Source organism: Triticum aestivum, chromosome 4A, assembly GCF_018294505.1.
Source record: "Triticum aestivum cultivar Chinese Spring chromosome 4A, IWGSC CS RefSeq v2.1, whole genome shotgun sequence".
NCBI lineage: Eukaryota > Viridiplantae > Streptophyta > Magnoliopsida > Poales > Poaceae > Triticum > Triticum aestivum.
The window spans coordinates 752420545-752437230 of record NC_057803.1 but is presented as its reverse complement, the minus strand read 5'-3'; the positions used below and the strand labels follow the sequence as shown (position 1 = coordinate 752437230).

At 42.7% G+C, this 16686-nt stretch overlaps 2 pseudogenes; both read left to right on the top strand.

The window, feature by feature from the left end:
• Nucleotides 1-3617: 3617 nt before the first annotated feature.
• On the top strand, nucleotides 3618-8059 carry LOC123084623 (putative disease resistance protein RGA3; annotated as a pseudogene).
• A 1249-nt stretch (nucleotides 8060-9308) lies between these two features.
• Nucleotides 9309-11538, top strand: LOC123084622 (putative disease resistance protein RGA3; annotated as a pseudogene).
• Nucleotides 11539-16686: the final 5148 nt, after the last annotated feature.

The window sequence follows — 16686 nt, the reverse complement described above, 5'->3', positions numbered from 1 at the left end:
GGCGGGCTCGGTCGAGGGCGGCGGCGGTGAGGTCGAGGGCGGCGACAGTGTGGTCAAGAGCGGGCGGCGGTGAGGTTGAGGGCGGGCGGCGGCGGTGAGGGCAGGCGCGCTCGGGCTCTAGCGGCGGCGACAAGAGTAGGGGGAACATGCCGGGGGGGAAAGGAGGACTTAGCGAAATTTTGATTCGGGGGGGAGGGGGGTGGTTCGAACTAGCAGTAGCGCTCATATGGAAAACGTGCTATAGCTAACTTATCTATAACGCGTTTTAGAGAAAACCGCTACTGCTAATGGAAGTAGTTATTTTTTTTGTTTATCCCAATATCAGTAACGCTTTGTCCCGAAAAAACGCTATAAGTCTAAGCAATGTAAAAACATCAAAAATATACATTGGTCATCATTGATCTTTTTGTGTATAATCTAAATAGTCAACATGAATCCTCACTGTACCTGTATAGGTACAGGCGAGGATTCATATTGCAACCACAAATCATACACATATAGTTCAATGAAGACCAAGTGCTCGAGATAGGTTGAGAAGCAACATATTTAAGGTGGTAAACACCTTGTTCGCTTAGCAGTATGGGACTAAACTTAATTAGTTGCGGTGATACTTAGCATAGCGAGTTTTCAGGAAAACCGCTGCTACTAAGTTCTTTAGCAATAGCGCGTCCACGGTAGGGCGCTACTACTATATCTAGCCTGGAGGCAACACCGTGGCAATTATAATAGTAGCGCTCTTTTCACCTAGAGCGCTACTGCTACTCAGTCATTAGTAGCGCTGTTTTCTGAAGCTCGCTACTGCTAATTAGCAGTAGCGCCTGTTTTTAGACCGCGCTGCTGCTAAGATTCTGTGTATAAGGTTTTCCCTAGTAGTGTTCCCCTTTATATGATTTCTCTCTTTGAATTACCTAAAGGACCTAGTAAGAAAATGAATTTCTACATGAAAAGAATGTTATGGCAAGAGGAAGAAGATGTTAAGAAATATCATTTAGTGAAATGGGAGGATGTGTGTAGACCTAAAGAGATGGGAGGTTTAGGTGTTTTAGATTTGGATATTATGAATATTTTCTTACTTTTTAAGTGGATATGGAAACTTGAAAATAATAATGGTCTTTGGCAGGATTTAGTAAGGAAGAAATACCTGAGCAAAAAGAAGGTTGGGCAGTCTCATTTTTGGCAAGGAATTATGAGAGTCAACCCTATTTTCCTACAGTATAGTAGAAAAATAGTGGGTAATGGGGAGAGAACTATGTTCTGGAGCGATATTTGGCTGGGAGACAAACCTCTCAGTGTGCAATTCCCTAGATTGTATGCCCTAACTTTCAATGCTAATTTTACTGTTGCTAAAGCCTTATCCGAGAACATGAACTTGATAAGATTTAGAAGGATAATATGGGGAGACACTGCTGATATGTGATATGAGCTGAAAAGCATCCGTAGTAGTGTAACCTTGATGAGCAGGAGGACAAGTGTAGTTGGTTATTAACTAGATCAGGAAAATTCTTTGTTCGATCCTTATACCTAGCTCTTAAAACTAATCAGGTAGCTTGGCCTCACTGAAATCTATGGAAAGCTAAGATTCCTCTAAAAGTTAAAGTTTTCATCTGGTTGGTCTTTAGGAACAGTGTGTTGACTAGAGATAATTTAGCTAAAAGAAACTGGAAAGGTAAAGATAGAAGTTGCAGTTTCTGTGATCATTCTGAAACCATAGAGCATCTTTTTTGCACTTGTGTGGTAGCCAAGTTTGCGTGGGGGTTGTTAGGAATGTCACTGGTATTTATGATATTCCTTGCGAAATTGAAGAGTTCAGCAGCTGGATAGAGATGTTTCCTAAGAAGATGAGACAAACAATAGCAGTGGGTGTAGCGGCGGTATTATGGTCTTTATGAAAAGCCAGAAACGCTGCCACTTTTCATCACATTTACCCACATGATCCGAGTGTGCTGTTTTTTCAAATAGCTTACTGGATGTCGTATTGGGCTGGCTTACAGAGAAAAGAAGGGCAACAGAAGCTGCGCGACGTGGCAGCGTTGTTGGTTGATGTTGCAAATGGCTTCTTCAACAAGAGCAGAGGATGGGCGCCAATGACAAGACGTCTGGGAGTGGGTTGAGATCTTCTCCATGTTTTGAGTTTCTTCACTGGAATGTCGTGTAGTCTATGTCTGGATAATATGGTTGTTCTAAGCTCTGTCACTGTTTAGTAAAGGTGAGGGTCGGGGATGGAGCCCTGTGTGGTAACCATTTTCCCCATAGCGCTTCTTTAGTCTTTTCTCCCCCCGGATGCCAAAGGTAGGGTATCTGGGGCTGAGAAACAAACTTTTTTTTATGACTCTGTTTATTCGGTTTCTTTTCATTCAATGAAATGAAATTGGGGCGTTCCCCTCAATTCAAAAAAAAAAGTTGTCCTCCTCTGCCGTGCTGCGCTCCCTTTGTTGTATCTTTGGTCTGATGTACTGCGTATATCATATACTGAAACAGCTAGAGTAGAGTATTTGTTTGAAAAAGGAAGTATGATGTCTTGTGGGGAGAAGAATATCAAATTCGGAATGAAATGCCTAAGATGGTCCTTTTATGTACTGGAATGAGTTGACGCATATTACTCGGTAAATCTTCAATTAATCGTTGTTGCTGTCTGCACAAATAGCTGAGCTCCCAGTCAAGTCTGTTGCACGTTCTATCATACTCCCTCTGTAAAAATATATAAAAGCATTTAGATCACTACTTTAGTAATCTAAACACTCTTATATTTGTTTATGGAGGGAGTAGAAGAGAGGATGTGATTTTCGTAAGTACAAACATCAGCCATCCTGAGCCAAAATTGTACTTGTACAAGTTGCATGGGTAGCAGCGGAGAGTCCGGACACTATATTGTCTTTCCTGAGCTGCTGCTCTTTTTTTTGCTCTACCTCGGTGAGGGACAACGGCAAGAAACTATAGTACGTTTGTCAAACTGTATCATGGGTAGCAGCTGTTGTCTCTGTTTCGACCAAAATTTCTATGCATCCAGTTTTTTTTTCTCCAGGAACGGCCAAAGCTTCACTGAAGGAAGGTAGTCTCAAGAAGTGATGAAGCTCGGACGGTTCAGTTAAGTTGAGTTAGCGGATGGTCCGAGGAACCGGGAGAAGCCAAGATCAAGCTGCTTGTGCTACTACGCATCAAATCAATCAAGCTGCCTGCTTGCTTGTTTACAGCTCTAAAACCAACCAACGCATCGGAACCATAAAAATTTAGGGACGTCTCATTAGTGCTAGTGGGTGATCCTAACTAGTACGGGTGTTCGAAATTGAAATTCGTGATGCATCACTAGTGGGTGATCTCAGTTTAAAAACCAAAGATAAGTTGGATGGTCAATGCATATCTGACAAGTGCATTGAACGCACATCTGACCACCATTCTGTAATTTTTCAAACCCAACTGAGCTTAGATATGCGTGATGCTCATGTGCAACCACGTGACAGCCTCTTCAATCATGTGTGCTACACGATTCCTCAACGCTAAGACCCATAGTTTACCTCCACATCGGGAGAGTCTATCGTCAGATCTCACTAACTCCTGGGGTTCCACATCGCCGTACCGGAGCACCGGCTGATTTGAGCCACCCACCGCCGCCGACTGAGATGGGTTCCCTGCTGATACCGCTGGTGGGGAGCCTGGCGGCCAAGGCCGGCGACGCGCTGGTGGGCGAGCTGCTGCGGGCCTGGGGGCTGGACAAGTCACGCCGGAAGCTGGAGCGCCACCTTGCTGCGGTCCAGTGCATCCTGCTGGACGCCGACGTCAAGAGCCGCACCAACCCCGCCGTGCGCCGGCGGATCAACAACCTCAAGACTGCCGCGTATCATGCCGATGATGTTCTTGATGACTTCCGCTACGAGGCGCTGCGCCTCGGTGCTGCACAGATCCGCCCCTACTCCACGGCACGCAAGGTTTGTCCTTCTTCTCCGACACTTCCTCAAAGAACAATGAATTGAAATGAAGTTCGAATGAAATCACAAAAATGATTTACCTATTAGCACTCACTCGAAAATTTTATCCAATCAGTATTCAACCACCTGACACGAAACACCACTATTCCACATGACTAGCAACCAACATATTCTTCATCTCTCATTTATTTCTTTAAGGTTTTAGTTTGGAAATGTGGGCATTTCAATTTCAATTTAATTGTTTTCCATGCAGATGCTGAGCTATTTCACCACCAACAGCCCGGTTGTTTTCCGTCTCTCCATGAGCAGGAAGATGAAAGATGCCCTTGAAATGATAGATGAATTGGTTGTGGAGATGAATAACTTTCACTTCCTACCACATGCCGAGGCACCAAGCATTGATCATCCGCAGACGCACTCCCGTGTCAATGAATCAGAGATAGTCGGCAGGCAAAATGAGAAGGAACAAGTGGTGAAGATATTGCTCGATTACTCCTACAACAGTGAAGAAAATAATAGTAATGTCATGGTCCTCCCCATAGTTGGTATGGGGGGGATTGGTAAGACTACCCTTGCCCAACTTGTTCACAATGATGGCAGAGTGCAGGATCATTTCGAGTTGGTCTTATGGGTTTGTGTCTCTGACAAGTTCGTTATTGAAGAAATCATCCGATCTATAATAGAAGTGGCCACCATGAAGAAGTGTCATCTGACCCAGATGGAGGCACTGCAAAAGGAACTTTGTGGAGTTCTTGGCAAGAAAAGGTACCTCCTAGTGTTGGATGATGTTTGGAATGAAGATAGACAGAAGTGGGATGTTATGAGATCTTTGCTATGCTCAAATACTGGCTTAGATAGTGCTATAATTGTGACAAGCCGCAGCGATCAAGTTGCTTCTATCATGGGCACACTTCCTTCACATCGGATATCAGTTCTAAATGAGGATCAATCATGGGAGCTTTTTCATAGAAACACATTTGAAAGGGAAGTGGAAAAGCAAATGGAATTGATTTCAATGGCTAAGAGTATTGTCCAAGAGTGTAAGGGATTGCCTCTTGCTATCAAGACCATGGCAACTTTACTTTTTTCAAAGCATCATAATCAGTGGTTTTCTGTTCGGGATAGTGACGTCTGGAAAAATGGCATCCTCACAACCACTGGGACTGTACCTGCACTACAACTAAGCTATGATCACTTGTCATCCGAAGCAAAAATATGCGTTTCATTTTGTGCTATTTTCCCGAAGGATAGCCTAATGGATAAAGACATGTTAATCCAGCTATGGATGGCAAATGAATTTATTGCATCAGAAACAAGAGGCCAACAAATTTTTGATTTACTAGTTTGGAGATGTTTCCTCCAAGATGTGACGATTCAGAAGAATCCACACACCCGTTCTCTAGACAGGCTCATCCATCGTTCAACTACTTGCAAGATGCATGATCTCATGCATGACCTTGCGAACTCCGTAAACGGAAATGATTGCACTATTTTGCAAGAATTTTCTTCATGCCAAGAAATTCCTGAAGGATACACATATGGTACTTCATTACATCATGAGGTTCGACATTTGTCACTTGATTATGTCAGTAATTATACTATTACAGCTATGGAGGAAGTTCTAGCTCCCCAGGCCCGCACTATATTATTCCCTATTGGCCGGAATGTGACTCCTTGTGATGTCAAGTCTGTGAGTATGGCCAAGTCCAAATTCATGTCCTTGCGAGCATTGAAAACATTCTCAATCGAGACACATATGACAAACTTGAAGCATCTTCACTACCTAGATTGTTCTAATTCTAATATATCTGCGCTGCCTGAAGCCACTGCCATGTTGTATAGCTTGCAAACATTGAAGCTCAATGGTTGTAGAAATCTTCAGAAATTACCAGAAGGCATGAGATATATGAGCAGTCTCCGTCACATCTTCCTTGTTGGGTGTATAAGTTTGGAGCGCATGCCACAAGGTACTAGTCAACTGAGTTCTCTGCAGACATTAACAAGTTATGTCATTGATAGTGATGCAGCCCGTGGAATTGATCAACTGAAAGATATGAATCTAGGTGGTGCTCTTATTTTGACTGAGCTGAGAAAAGTGCATAGCCCGGAAAATGCTAAACAAGGTAATATGTCTGGCAAGCATAATTTGAAACGATTGTTATTTGATTGGTATGGACCTTATAAACCAAATAATGGAGGTGAATTAGATACTAATGCAGAAGGAATATTAGAAGCCCTTCGCCCTCACAAAAGGCTTGATGTTTTAGTGTTATCTCACTATACTGGTGCAAAATTATCATCATGGATGCACAGCTCTACACTGTTAGAGCATCTCAGTGAACTTACGCTGAGAAGATGCAAGAACTGTAATGTTCTTCCACCATTATGGCAGTTGCCCTCTCTCACGCGCTTGGAGTTGGAAGGTTTGGATAGCTTGACAAGTATATGTGTTGGTAATGATGATACGGACAATGGGGAATCATGTATTTCACCATCACCCTTGTTCCCGAAGCTGGAAACCATGATGCTTGTGAACATGCCTAAGCTAGAGAGATGGTCCCAGGAGGTGACAGTACAAGTATCGGTTGTATCATTCCCTCAGCTGAAGACGCTAGATATTTTTGTGTGCCCAAGGTTAGAGACAGTACCAGAGGGACTCATGCAGCAGCTCCCTGCCCTCGAGAGACTACATGTTGTCGACTGTCCCAACTTGCACGGAGCCTTCTCAAGAGGAGGTGCTTACTGGAATTTGGTTGAAAGAATTCCAGATATTTATGTTATGTTAATCTAGTTGCACATGTTCCATTTTCAGTTACTAGTTTTCTGAATAATCCTGAAACGTGCAGTGTACACGGTTAGGTTCAGTTTAGACTAGTTCTTTTTTGCTCAGACTTGGTCTCTTTCTTTGCTGTTGTACTCATGGGCGTGCTGGCCACGACTCTGTCTGTGGGATGGCGCGGCTAAAACGTATCGTGGGCAGTGCATGCTGTGAGTTTGTTATGCTTGAGAATAAAAGGAAGGAAACAGAAAAGGTGCAATTTGAGGCGTCGAAAAACTGCTCCGTTCGAGAGTCTCCTCTTCCCTCTGTTCGTCTGAACTTTGCAAGGTTCAGGTGTGTGTTTGTGTGTCCACCTCGCGTGTGTTGATCCAGGACTTGATCCAACAATTTATGTCGACTAAAATGCTTTGCTTGTCGTTGACGGGGATGCATGTATCCGTGCTTGTGTATGCCGGCCTTACGGGAGTATGTGTTCCAGGATCCATGTAATTTTTGTGTCTGTTAACTATACTTATGTCAAGCAATAACCTACTTAGGCTTGATGTGAAAACTCAAAAGAACTTGTATCTACCATCGATCTATGTTGATATGCTGTACTATTCTATGCCTTTGGATATGTTTCTTGTTTTCCAGGAACATCCAATGATGCACACAATTATTGAAGAGTCGTTACCCTTCTTTGAAGCTAGGCTAGGAGTGTCTTACTGGGAATGAAGGGGCCGGGTGGTGTCAGAGTTCCAGTGCTAAAAATCACACTACCTTGAGGCAGGGGAGTCATTCGATCCAATTAATATGTGCCGTGTGTAGTTGAGAGCTTTCTCAACCACTCCCTCGCCGGCCGGCAAGGGCAAGGGCAAGAAACTTGAATTGTCTCCGGCATCTACACTTGTCGGGTTGTTCCAGAGTAACTGGCTCACTTCCATCAACAATATCTGAAGATGAAAATGACCTAGTTCCTCAACTCCAGCACCTTACACTTATAGATTGTGAGAATTTGGTGGGGGTACCAAAGTTACCTGAATCTCTTGAAACATTATACATCAATCGTTGTCGTAAGTTGGTGCCCATGCCAACAATTCTTGGGAACATAATAAAACTGATATTACTCGGTGTGCATGGGTGCGATGCACTGTCGATATTTCCAGATGAAATGTATGGAGTCACTGCGCTCAAGAAGCTGCGAATGGAGTTGTGCCTAAAGTTAGAAATACTACAATAAAGACTCCTGCAGCAGCTCCGAGCCCTTAAGAAACTCCGTATCAGGGGCTGCCCCAACTTGGAGGAGGCATTGTCAAGAGGTGGCCCGTACTGGGATTTGGTTCAAGCAATTCCAAAGAGATTAGTTGGATCTCAATGAACATGTGCTGAATCCTTAGGTTGCTTCTTGTGTATGCTGGCCTTGTGGGGTATATATAACCTCTTCACTTTACCTTGTTCTTGATCTATTTGGTCCCTTTGTACATGTCAAAACTTGCACCTATCTACCCTGCAAAAAAAAAACTTGCACCTATCTAAAGAGTTTCGGTGTCCAGTGAGGTATATATTACTCAGGGGTAAGACCCTTGTCATGAAAGGAAGCTGAGGCACACTCGATCCTTCGATCCCTTGCTGGCATGCATATAGCTAGCTGTCGATCCAGCAAAAAACAAAGGAGCACACACACTATTTATGGGGTTTCATTAAAAAAAACAACTCAGTTTGTGGAGTTGCTAGCACTGTTTTTTTCGTTTTCAGTGAAACTTCTGTTTGATCAAAAAACTGACGGCTGAGATTGCTTCTCCTCAAGTTAGCTTGTGGTTTACTGAAGAACTGAAGCACATCAGGGTTGAGTTAGTTAAGTTCAGTTAGTGGATGTCCCAGATGGTCCCACCGTGGAGGGATAAATGAAAAACTGACGGCTGAGATTGCTTCTCCTCAAGTTACGATAACACTGTTCGTCGTCTTTTAAGTTTCAGCGATGAAACCCTTGGTATAAGATCGATGAAAGCAGAGTCGACTCATTGTCCGCTATATATAATGATCAGCTTCGGCAGGATGATGTATGTATCTTGAACAACTTCTTGTGTTGTGGCATGATGAAGGACAGTATAAAGACTGTGGCGAGACGCAAGAAAGAAGAATCACATATTCAGAATGCCACACCCTCTGAGACCAGGCAGTGACGAAAAAGAGTATGCATGCATGCAACTAGCGGTGGGTCCACCAAAAACTGAGGAGTAAACTGCTCTGTTTCTGCCAATCAAAAGATCAGATTTTTGTAAATACAACATCTGCCTCCTATGCTCTATTCCGCTGCTTACCAAAATATATGGTCAGATATGCATACATGATGCATGTTTTCTAGAGTTATGCATAGTTTAACCCGTCAGATCATTTTCTATTTTATTTTGTGTTTTGCTTCATATTCATATGCTCCTTTAAACCTCCTCTGCTGCTTACTGAAATGATAATACTTCAGTACTGAATATTATAATGTACTGGTTTTGGAGAGAAGTCTATGAATCTTTATAATTTCAATTTATTGTTTTTTCATTTACTGTTCATAGGGGGTGCAAGTGCAATGCATCTCTGCTTAGTCACAACTTCCCATTTTCAATTTCAATTTAATGTTTGATTTGGAAATTGGAAGGCTTCAAATTTTAGTTTATTTGTATTCATGTCAGCTGCTCAGCTACTTCACCGCCAATAGCCCGGTTGTTTTCCGTCTTCACATGAGTTGGAAGTTGAAGGATGCCCTTGAGACGATAGATGAACTGATTGTGGAAATGAACAATTTTCACTTCCTGCAACATACCGAGGCACCAAGCATTGTTCATCCTCATACACACTCTCGTGTCAACGAATCAGAGATTGTTGGGAGACAAGATGAGAAGGAACAAGTGGTGAACATATTACTTGACCACTCCCTCAACAACAGTTCCAATAACAGTGTCATGGTGCTCCCCATAGTTGGTATGGGGGGATCGGTAAGACGACCCTTGCCCAACTTGTGCACAATGATCAGAGGGTGAAGCATCATTTTGAGTTGGTCTTATGGGTCTGTGTCTCTAACAAGTTTGTTATCGAAGAAATTGTTCGATCTGTAATACAAGTCGCCACGATGAACAAGTGTGAATTGACTGAGATGGAGGCACTGCAGAAGAAGCTTGGTGAAGTGTTGGGAAATAATATGTACCTCCTAGTGTTGGATGATGTTTGGAATGAAGATAGAAACAAGTGGGATGATATGAGATCATTGCTATGCTCACAAGCTGGCCCAGGCAGTGCTATAATTGTGACAAGCCGAAGTGATAAAGTTGCTTCTATCATGGGCACACATCCTCCACATCAGATATCGCTTCTTAATGATGATCAATCATGGGAGCTTTTTCACAAAAAAGCATTTGGAAGGGAAGTGGAGAAGCAAGAGGAATTAATTTCAATGGGTAAGAGTATTGTCAACAAGTGTAAGGGGTTGCCTCTTGCTATCAGGACCGTAGCAGCTTTACTTCGTTCGAAGAATCGCAATCAGTGGTTTTCCGTTCTGGATAGTGATGTCTGGAAGGATGCCATCCTCACAACTACTGGGATTGTACCTGCACTTCAGCTGAGCTATGATCACTTGTCATCAGAAGAAAAGATATGTTTTTCCTTGTGTGCTATTTTCCCCAAGGATAGCCAAATGGATAAAGACATGTTAATCCAGCTATGGATGGCAAATGACTTTATTGCATCAGAAACAAGAGGCCTACAAATTTTTGATGTGCTAGTTTGGAGGTGTTTCCTCCAAGACGTGAATATTCAAAAGTATCTACTCTCTGCGTATGGAGATAAGGAAATCCACCGACCAACTACTTGCAAGATGCATGATCTAATGCATGATCTTGCTGACTCCATAAGCGGAAATGATTGCTTCATTCTGCAACAGTCTTCATCACATCGGGAGATTCCGCAAGGATCCACAGCTGCTAGATCATTACAACATGAGGCTCAAAATTTGTCACTTCATTGTGTCAGTAATCAAGCTATTGCAACCATGGAGGAAATTCTAGCTACCCGGGCCCGCACGATATTAGTCCAAAGTGAGGGGTTTCCTCGTGATGAAGCCATGTTTTTGAGTATGACCAAGTCAAAATTTATGTCCTTGCGAGCACTGAAGACATTCTCAACGGAGGGACATATGAAAAACTTGAAGCATCTTCACTATCTAGATTTTTCTCACTCTGAGATACGTGCACTGCCCGAATCCATTACCATACTGTATGGCTTGCAAACATTGAAGCTCATTAGTTGTACATGACTGAAGAAATTACCAGAAGGCATGAAATATATGAGAAGTCTTCGACATATCTTCCTTGTTGGGTGTACAGGATTGAAGCGCATGCCAGAGGGTATTGGCCACCTGAATTCTCTACAGACATTGACAAGTTATGTCATTGATAGTGATGCAGGCCGTGGAATTGATCAACTGAAAGATCTGAATCTAGGTGGTGCTCTTTCTTTGTTTGAGCTGAGAAAAGTGCATGCTGCAGAAAATGCTAAAGAAGCCAACCTGTCTACCAAGCATAATTTGAAACGATTGTTACTCAATTGGAAACGTGATCCTTACAATACTGGTTTTGAATTTGCAAATGCTAAAGCAGAAGCAATATTAGAGGCCCTTCTTCCCCACAAAAGCCTTGAAATTCTATTGTTACGTAATTACACTGGTGCTAAATTGTCATCATGGATGCACAACTCTACAGTGTTAGAGCATCTCAGTGAACTTAGTCTGAGTGGCTGCATGAATTGCAAGGATCTTCCACCATTATGGCGGCTGCCCTCCCTCGTGTACTTGTGTTTGAGCGGCTTGCATAGCTTGACAAGTATATGTGTTGGCACGGAAGATACTGACATCAGGGAGTCCAATACTTCTAGGCCACCCTTCTTCCCTAAATTGAACATATGATACTGCATGGTATGGATGAACTAGAGCGATGGCACCAGGAGTTGCCAGGACAAGTGGCCCTCTGCTCAAGAATCTATATATTGCTCTATGCCCAATGCTAGCAAGCATGCCCAAGATGCTCCCTTTACTAGAAGAACTAATGGTGAAGGGCCGAAGTTGCATTCCCCTTCACCATATGTTTAATCTCTCAGTGCAATCTAATCTTCAGTGCAAAGGCATAATTTATATGTACCCTACATATCATTGGCGGCAGATGGACCTTAATTTCTCAAGGCTTGGTGACTCTAGCGTGAAACTGAGGCTTGAAGGCTTCGCAGAAAATATAGAGCTCTTTGATGAGGAGCTAAAAACAATACCTTGCAGATTTATTAAGGATGTGGATATAGTAGATTGCAATTGCCTTTTCTCATCTGAACTATCCCAAATACAACGGAATATATGGAACCATTTTGGTTTTGTTGAAAGAATGGAGATTAGAGGCAACAATAGTATAGTACAATGGCCAGCGATAGAGTTTAGAAGCTTGAGTTGTCTTCGAGTTCTAAATGTGCTTGGTTGTTCCTACTTAACTGGTTCACTTCCATCAACAATATCTGCCGATGAAAATGACATGCCTCCTCGACTCCAGGATCTTCAAATCAAAGAATGTGAAAATTTGGTGGAGGTACCAAAGTTGCCTGCATCTCTTGAAACATTGTGGATCAGGTATTGTCGCAAGCTGGTGTCCATGCCAGCAATTCTGGGGAACAACAAAAAATTGCTAGAACTCAGTGTGCATGAGTGCGATGCCCTGACAACATTTTCAGATGGAATGTATGGAGTCACTGCGCTCAGGGATCTAGTAATGGAGGGGTGTCCAGGGGTAGAGACATTGCCGGAGGGACTCTACAGCAGCTCCCAGCCCTCAAGATACTATCGATCAGAAAATGCCCCAACTTGGAGGTAGCTTTCTCAAGAGGGCGCATACTGGAATTTGGTTGAAGCAATTCCACAGAGAACAGTTGGCAATGTGTTCCAATGAGGTATATATAGCCTCTTATCCTTACCATGTTCTCTAGTTCTCTTTACCAAGACCCAGAACTCCTCATAGAAATTTGTAACTCAACTTCAGTTTATTAATCATATATAGCTGCATCGATCTGTGTAATGTATTTGGTGTCTTCATAGATGTCTAACTCTAAAGCAGTTGTATAGTTTTAGAGCATGTTTGTTTCAAAAAGGCAGTAAAATTGTTGTATCAGATGAACTCTTGCCAAGTTGCTTGTTTTCGGGCAGAGCTAATTCAGTTAAACAGATGCTCCTTGTTGCCACTCTATTTAGGTAACAGTATTAAGATTGTCACGAGAAAGAATCACAAATACATAACATAATGCTGCTTATCCAGTTAAGCAGATGAAGTATTTATGGATTGAATGAGTCATTGTATACTCCCTTCGTCCGGAAATACTTGTCGAAGAAATGGATGAATCTAGATGTATTTTAGTTATATATACACCCAATTGTAGCCATCTCTCTGACAAGTATTTCGGGGCGGAGGGAGTATTACTCAATGACTGTTACTGTATGAAAGAATTCAGTGACTGGATCTGCTGCTTAATTAATTCAGTCACTGTATATTATGGCAGGAAGGGATGAATACATCGATGTCTTGCTAGGAACACGTGTCCTATCTGAAATGAAGAGGAAACTGCTACGAGTTTGATTGGGGACGAAACAGAGCATGCAGCAAAAGCAGAGGAGTTGCTCTGTTTTTATTTTCTTTTTCTATTTCATTTTTTCAATATTTGCAAATTCACTGCATCACAGAAAAAGATAGTGTGTGGTTAAGGTCCTGTCCGTTTCCTGATGTTGAACCTCTCAAGGACCAAAGCACAGCACGGCTGAGTTAAGTTTAGTTAGTGGATGGATGCCTCAAATGGTCCGATCGAGGGAGGATAAGTGAAGACCGACGGCTTAGATTTGTTCATTGTCTTTCAAATATCAACTTTCAAAACGCTTCTTCACCTTCTTTACTGTTGTAGTTCACTGTAAAAAAAACTATTTAGAGTTTAAAACGAGATATGTTTAACATTATAATTAAGGGCACTGTAAAACCTTGGGTATAAGTACTCAGTTGTAGCTTTAGAGAGAGAACAATGGAAAACATATACCCACACCTTAGAGCATCTATTGTCGGGCGCCTCAAACCCGCCTTTATATGTCCTGGTGGACGGACCAGTAGAAAAAAAAACGATCCTGACGGATGACTCAAACCGGCTTCAAACGCCCGACATCCCTCATATTCAGCTCAAATCTAGGACGTATATAGGGTGCCCCAGGTGCAACCTGGCACGTTCGTCACGGCAGATCCGGCCTACACTGGCCCACACGACCCCACATATACTCGTCCCATCCGCTCCTAGGACCAAACCCTGGACTTATATAGGGTGCTCCATGTACCTGAAGCCGGCATCAGATGCGATGAGAGGCTGGTGATGCATCACGTGGCCAACAGCGGCTGCTTGGAAGACTTCCACAAGGCGATGAAGGAGTGCCACCCCGGCCCCGCAGAGTATCAAGACGAACCTAGGGGCTGATGCCTCGGCGGAGTTGCCAAGCAAGTCGTCGTCGTTGATGTGGATGTCGAGTCCACGGCGGTGCTGCCTGAGTGCTTCGCCGGCAACCCTGCCGTGTTCCAACACCAGTACGTCAACCACATTGACGAGGACCTCGACCAGGACGTGACGCTGTCACGCGACGAGATCTGGAGAAAGGAACGTACCATCTTTAGGTGGTGGACCGGCATGACGAGAATCTCCTAAGATATGATATATATGGTCGTGAAGCTGTCACCATCTATAGGTGGTGCTATGCATCGCCTATATACGGTCGTATAGATAGATGGGTATGGGTTAGGCCGCCTCAGGTGCGACGAGAGGCTGGTGATGCATCATATGGATGCAATTTTTTCTCGAGTCCCAGGTATAACTTTGTGATATATGCAACTCTGTCCTTATTTCCTTGGTTGGTTACTGTACTCAATTCTCAATATATATTTAAGATTTTTGCCTCTTTTCCCATTGGTTACTTTAGTCGGTTGAGCAATGTTGATTTTCTTATTTATTTAGCCCATGTGCAATACATCACGGAGTGAAGCTTTCTGATTTGTAACTTGCCACTCCATTTAAAGATCTTTACTCATCAGAAAGAATTTAATTTTTATTTAGGATATCCTCATTTTTTTGTTTGCGTGCTCAAGCTTTGTTACAACAATTTTGATACCTTACCAGGCAATATGGAGCACCTCACATTACTCAATGGACTTATGATGACTGGATGCTTGAATGTCCGGTCGCTTCCAACACTACCCAGGTCTGTTGAGATGTTTCAAGTAGACGACTACGATGATGAGTTTATGAATTCTTGTCCAACATTTGGAGATCCAAACTGGGAATATTTTTTTAAAAGTTGAGGTGCATACATGTCTTGCAGAGTTATTCAAGTTGAAGCTTCTTGAAGGGTGGTGTTGCAGCAGGTTTTGCAGGTTGCAGGTGATCCAACAAATACCTGGCACAGTTGCCTGGAGTCCATTGCTTCTTGTCTGACATGAATATATTACATTCTGAACCCCAACATAACACAAGTTAATATGTACTCCCTTCGTTCCTAAGTATAAGTCTTGTTAGAGAATGCAATGTGGACTACATACGGAGCAAAATGAGTGAATCTACATTACTCTAAAATATATCTATATACATCCGTATTTAAGTTAGTTCTTATTGAAACATCTAAAAAGACTTATATTTAGGAACGGAGGGGAGTAGTAGTATTAAGACATTATAAAGTTACAACATATGAATTACGTCTGTTTATTATCTACAAACTGAGAAGAAACAAAGCGTGCCTTTTAGACAATAAATACCGTAATCTCGGGGATATACCCTGCGGTATGACCCGGCCGGACATGGCGACTCACTAGTGACCCGCCCGAAGATTGGCGGCTCACTGGTCTGGCGACTCACTAATGACCCCGACGGCTGGTCAGATGGATGACAAAGGCCAAAGCCCAGAAGGCCGGCTCATGTTATGGTAGGCCAGCTTAAGAGGAAAGGCATAAGGAATATTCCCTTGTAAAGGAAGCAAGACTAGGATTCCGCTTTTACTAGAATTGTCCTAGTCCTACTAGGACTTCACATGCAACCCGCCCCTCTAGCTTATATAAGGAGGGGCAGAGCACCCCAAGAGGGACAAGTTTGACAAGTAAAGTTTAGACTGACAAGTCAATAGCTCTCGAGAGAGATAGCCAAAGAGCACCCTTGTAATTATGAGCACGATGATCAATATCAATGAAGCACGATGTAGGCTTTTACCTCCACCATGAGGGGTCGAACCTGGTAAAAACTCGTGTCTCTCATCCCGCTCAACCATTCTCAAGCTACCACATAGATGCATTGGGCCTCATGACTAAGTCATCACACTAAGGATATCTGCCGTGACAAATCCAGGACACATACTGAAGATCATTGCCCCTCTGTACCATACTGAAGAAATTTGCTTTTGCCTCGTGGCCAGTTGCAATGCCTAAACTAAGGTGGTCTTCATGGACTAAATTGGACAGTAGTCGATGTTACTGTGTGAAAGAATCCAGTGAAGCTACCCAGTGCCTAAGAGCTAAGACGTATAATTTCAGAGTAGGTATCAGACCCCACAAAGAGCTAAGACGTATAATTTCAGAGTAGGTATCAGACGTATAATTTCAGAGTAGGTGAAAGAATCCAGTGCCCAAGAGCTAAGACGAATAATTTCAGAGTAGGTATGCATATAAAATTTAGTCAAAGTCAAACTTTGACTAACTTTATTGGAAAAAATTGTCAACCTTCACAATATGAAATTAGACACATCATAAAATTAATTTTCATAGCATATAACTTTAGTATTATAGATGTTGATATCTTTTGATATAAATTTTTTGAAACTGTGTATAGTTTGACTTTGACCAAGTTTTATATGCAGGCTAGAAAAAAAAAGAGGGAGTATATATAGCAGTAGTTGTACAAGGGAGAGTACATCGTAAAGCA